The sequence below is a fragment of the Oryctolagus cuniculus genome, chromosome 16 (genome assembly GCF_051225735.1).
Source record: "Oryctolagus cuniculus isolate XC-2025 breed Fujian yellow rabbit chromosome 16, ASM5122573v1, whole genome shotgun sequence".
In the NCBI taxonomy this organism is placed as follows: domain Eukaryota; kingdom Metazoa; phylum Chordata; class Mammalia; order Lagomorpha; family Leporidae; genus Oryctolagus; species Oryctolagus cuniculus.
This window is the reverse complement of record NC_142882.1, coordinates 14,242,744-14,247,841: the sequence shown is the minus strand read 5'-3', so window position 1 is coordinate 14,247,841 and position 5,098 is coordinate 14,242,744. Positions and strand designations below refer to the sequence as shown.

The following is a 5,098-nucleotide window of genomic DNA, read 5'->3' as shown; positions in this document are numbered from 1 at the left end:
AATTATGCTATGGAGTCTTCCAATGTGTCATTATATTTATTTTAATGATAGGAGTGATGAATTAAATTTTTCTTTAATCATTTTACCTTAATGATACACTTTTTTATTATGAAGGATATATTTGTTCACCCCAGGGTTACTTTTAGCTTTTGCTATCAGCTGAATATTGAATAACTTAATCTGCTTTCCCCAAATGGGAAGTTGTCAGCTATTCTATACCATGCATAAAGTTAGTAGAAAACCTGAAGACTGAAGAACATACACTCATTAAATTCATGCCTTAATAAGAGCAAACAGAAATATACTAATACAAAAAGTAGGCCTAAGTGTTATGAGGAAAACATCAACACAATGATACAAGCTACAACCTTGGTAAACAGGGAAATATTGGGCAGTGAAAGAAGCTCATTCCAAGGGGTAACAAAGTGAAACAGAGGTTCTAGATTTTCAGGCATTAGATGGAACAATGATGAGAAAGGCAACAACATTTAATGAGGTAGTGCATATATCAGAGTAGATAGGCACCTCTCCAGGCAGATCTGGACAGTGGCAGTAGTGGTTCTGGGTCCCAACAGTCTCACCAATGCCAAGACCCCAAGAGTTGGATCAAAGGGATGTGCTCATGGGGTGGACACAAAAATCTTGATACCTGCCCTCTGCTTCTTTTTTTTTTTTATTTTTGACAGGCAGAGTGGACAGTGAGAGAGAGAGACAGAGAGAAAGGTCTTCCTTTGCCGTTGGTTCACCCTCCAATGGCCGCCGCGGCCGGCGCGCTGCGGCCGGCGCACTGCGCTGATCCGATGGCAGGAGCCAGGAGCCTGGTGCTTTTCCTGGTCTCCCATGGGGTGCAGGGCCCAAGCACTTGGGCCATCCTCCACTGCACTCCCTGGCCACAGCAGATAGCTGGCCTGGAAGAGGGGCAACCGGGACAGAATCCGGCGCCCCAACCGGGACTAGAACCCGGTGTGCCGGCGCCGCTAGGCGGAGGATTAGCCCAGTGAGCCGCGGCGCCGGCCCTGCCCTCTGCTTCTAAAAGGCTGGAGAGCAAATGAAAAATTCTATGGAAGCACAAGGGTGAGGACCTCTGATTTCATTGGTCTGCCTTCCTCCAATACATTTTTCAGAAATACCAATAGGGACAGAACACACAGGCACAAAAATATACTCACATGCAGTCACAATGATACCTAACACATACACACGATCTTCAATTTGCCAAAATGCTGACACTGTATTTTCTGGCTTGAATATAAGTGTCGAGTTCTGCCTCTTTCTGCAGGCCATCTTTGTAGACATTTATCTTCAGAGAATTTTGGCAGCTGCTGACCTTCAGATCCACTGAATTGTGCAAGTGGTACAGCTGTAGGTAGAGAAAAATCATGTGAGCCATTCTAACCGGGGTGAGGTGAAACCTCATTGTGGTTTTGATTTGCATTTCCCTGATTGCTAGTGATCTTGAACATTTTTTCATGTGCCTGCTGGCCATTTGGATTTCCTCTTTTGAAAAATGTCTATTGAGGTCCTTGGCCCATCTCTTAAGTGGGTTGTTGGTTTTGTTTTTGTGGAGTTTCTTGATCTCTTTGTAGATTCTGGTTATTAACCCTTTATCTGTTGCATAGTTTGCAAATATTTTTTCCCATTCTGTCGGTTGTCTCTTCACTCTCCTGACTGTTTCTTTTGCAGTACAGAAACTTCTCAATTTGATGCAATCCCAATAGTTGATTTTGGCTTTGACTGCCTGTGCCTCCCGGGTTTTTCCAGAAACTCTTTGCCTGTGCCAATATCTTGAAGGGTTTCTCCAATGTTCTCTAGTAACTTGATGGTGTCAGGTCGTAGATTTAGGTCTTTAATCCATGTTGAGTGGATTTTTGTGTAAGGTGTAAGGTAGGGGTCTTGCTTCATGCTTCTGCATATGGAAATCCAATTTTCCCAGCACCATTTATTGAATAGACTGTCCTTGCTCCAGGAATTAGTTTTAGATCCTTGATCAAATATAAGTTGGTTGTAGATGTTTGGGTTGATTTCTGGTGTTTCAATTCTGTTCCATTGGTCTATCCATCTGTTTCTGTACCAGTACCATGCTGTTTTGATTACAACTGCCCTGTAGTATGTCCTGAAATCTGGTATTGTGATGCCTCCGGCTTTGTTTTTATTGTACAAGATTGCTTTAGCTAAATCAGAGATGATGACATGTCAAGATATCTCCAGCGTTAAGTCAGAGACCAGAGTGTCAGTTGAAATAGGGAGAATATGGGGTAGATACTGTCTGCAGGGTCAGCCCTCTGCAGGGAGAACTGGTCTCTGTGTAGGGCACAACCAAGTCCCAGGATAGCTGTGTCCTCAGCCTATTTAATGTGTGTGACAGTCAAGTGATTCAAAGACACAGCTAGTAGCCAAATTGAGACATTTCTAAGTCAGTCACTTTGCCAAGAACTCGCCTTTGTGTCTCTGTTGTCAGGAAAGGTGAGACCTCTGGTCATTTTATTGCTTTATCCCTTTCCATCCCAGGAAATCAAGAAAGCACCCTGCCCTGATGCTCTGTACCTGTGACTGGGAAATAGATTATAAAGGATGTGTGGAGATGGACATCTGTGACTTGTCTCACCTGATGCCAGGATTTGAATCATCCTTGTGCATGATTCTGACTTTTCTTCCCCAGGATGTGTGAGGACCTGACTGCATCCCAGGTCCAAGGGTATTCTTTCTCTCCAATTAAACTTACCTGAGTATTGCAGTCCCTCTTTCTATAAATTGACATCTAAATATTCTTTAGATAAGCAGGTTTTCTTAATAGATTTTAAACAAATCCAAAGTTTCTATGATTCAACAGGGGAAATACATTTCCTTAATGTTTAGAATGCTTACTTCAGGCTGGCTGCGGCTGCTCTCCCAAGATGGTGGCTCCTTGGGGCGAGTACTTCAGCGATGGGAGCCAGGTGTCGTGCCAGATGTGCCAGGAGCAGCGGTTGCAGGGCTAGGTGGTAGCCTTCGACTACCAGTCCAAAATGCTGGCTTTAAAATGTCCCTCTTCCAGCGGAAAGCCCAACCACACAGACATCTTGCTCATAAACTTACAGTATGTTTCAGAAGTGGAAATTATGAACGACTGCACAGAAACCCCTCCTCCCTTAGCTTCACTCAATGTCAGTAAGCTTGCCAGCAAAGCGCGGATGGAGAAGGAAGAGAAGCTGAGCCAGGCCTATGCAATCAGTGCTGGTGTCTCCCTAGAGGGCCAGCAGCTCTTCCAGACCATCCACAAGACCATTAACGACTGTAAATGGCAAGAAAAAAACATTGTAGTTATGGAAGAAGTTGTTATTACACCCCCATATCAAGTGGAAAACTGTAAAGGCAAAGAGGGGACTGCACTGAGCCATGTACGCAAAATAGTTGAAAAGCATTTTAGAGACGTGGAAAGCCAAAAGATCCTGCAGTGTTCACAAGCCCAGCAACCACAGAAGGAGGCTGCCGTGTCCTGAGTCCACACACACTCAGGACTCTTCCAGCATCCAGCCCCGCAGGGTGGTGGCTTCGGCCAAGGCAGGCCGGGAGGGAAGGGATCCTGTATTTCCTGTTGGCTCTTGTTAACAGAGGGTCTGTTAGAGTTTAAAAAAAATGTCTTCCACCCCCAAGAATGACTCCAAGAGACTCTCTCATGCAATAAGCAAAGGGTTAAGGGTTTATTAATCCAGCATGCTGGGGCTCTCTGAATGTGCAAGAACAGAGGAGCCCCGAGGAACTAAAGCATAGGGTTTATAAAGGCAAAAACCACAGAATCAGGAGGGGGGATGCACGTTTGCTAAAAATCAAAAGAGAAGGCCGGCGCCGTGGCTCACTAGGCTAATCCTCCGCCTTGCGGCGCCGGCACACCGGGTTCTAGTCCCAGTTGGGGCGCCAGATTCTGTCCTGGTTACCCCTCTTCCAGGCCAGCTCTCTGCTGTGGCCAGGGAGTGCAGTGGAGGATGGCCCAAGTGCTTGGGCCCTGCACCCCATGGGAGACCAGGAAAAGCACCTGGCTCCTGCCGTCGGATCAGCGCGGTGCGCTGGCCACAGCGCGCTGGCCGCGGTGGCCATTGGAGGGTGAACCAATGGCAAAGGAAGACCTTTCTCTCTGTCTCTCTCTCTCTCACTGTCCACTCTGCCTGTCAAAAAAAAAAAATCAAAAGAGAGTACATAGTTACTGGGGTCAACATAACAAAAGTCCTAAGTGAAATTAATGTCCATTATAATCTTGACAATACCAGTTACAATCGTACAATTATCAATTATGATCTTGACATTAATCCAAATTATAGGTAAGGCATAGACAAATCACATATTTATCATTAACCCAGGTGCAACCTTTCTACTTTCAAGCTTGAGCAATCATGCTAGGGGGTTTTTGTGCTCTGCCAGGGGTGACGTAGTGTACTGCTATTGTCTGAATATTTGAGATCATAGTTTCAGACCAGAGTCTCACAGTGGGGGGGGGGGTGCTTTCCCAGAATGGAGTCTCAAGTACTACAAAATGGAGTCCCTACTGTCAAGGTGCTACTACAGGTCACTTGAGAGATGGGCCAAGGACCTCAACAGACATTTTTCAAAAGAGGAAATCCAAATGGCCAGCAGGCACATGAAAAAATGTTCAAGATCACTAGCAAACAGGGAAAAGCAAAACAAAACCACAATGAGATTTCACAACACTCCGGTTAGAATGGATCACATACAGAAATCTACCAACAACACATGCAGGCGAGGATGTGGGGAAAAAGGGACACTAACCCACTGTTGGTGGGAATGCAAACTGGTCAAGCCACTATGCAAGTCACACAGGGGATTCTTCAGAAACATGAATAAAACCCTAGCATACAACCCAGCCTTTCCACACCTTGAAATTTAACCAAAGGAAATCAAATTGGCAAACAAAAAAGCCGTCTGCACCTTAATGTTTATTGCAGCTCAATTCACAATAGCTAAGACCTGGAATCAGCCTAAATGCCCATCAACAGTAAAATGGATAAAGAAATAATGGGACACGTACTCCATAGAATACTACACAGCAGTCAAAAACAATGAAATCCGGTCATTTGCAACAAAATGGAGGAATATGGAAAACATT

At 45.0% G+C, this 5,098-nt stretch overlaps 1 pseudogene across 1 annotated transcript; it reads left to right on the top strand.

The window, feature by feature from the left end:
* Window positions 1-2,894: 2,894 nt before the first annotated feature.
* LOC149121518 (protein LSM12 pseudogene) lies at window positions 2,895-3,479 on the top strand (annotated as a pseudogene). The gene has a single exon (XR_016222952.1). The product of XR_016222952.1 is annotated as a protein LSM12 pseudogene (transcript).
* Window positions 3,480-5,098: the final 1,619 nt, after the last annotated feature.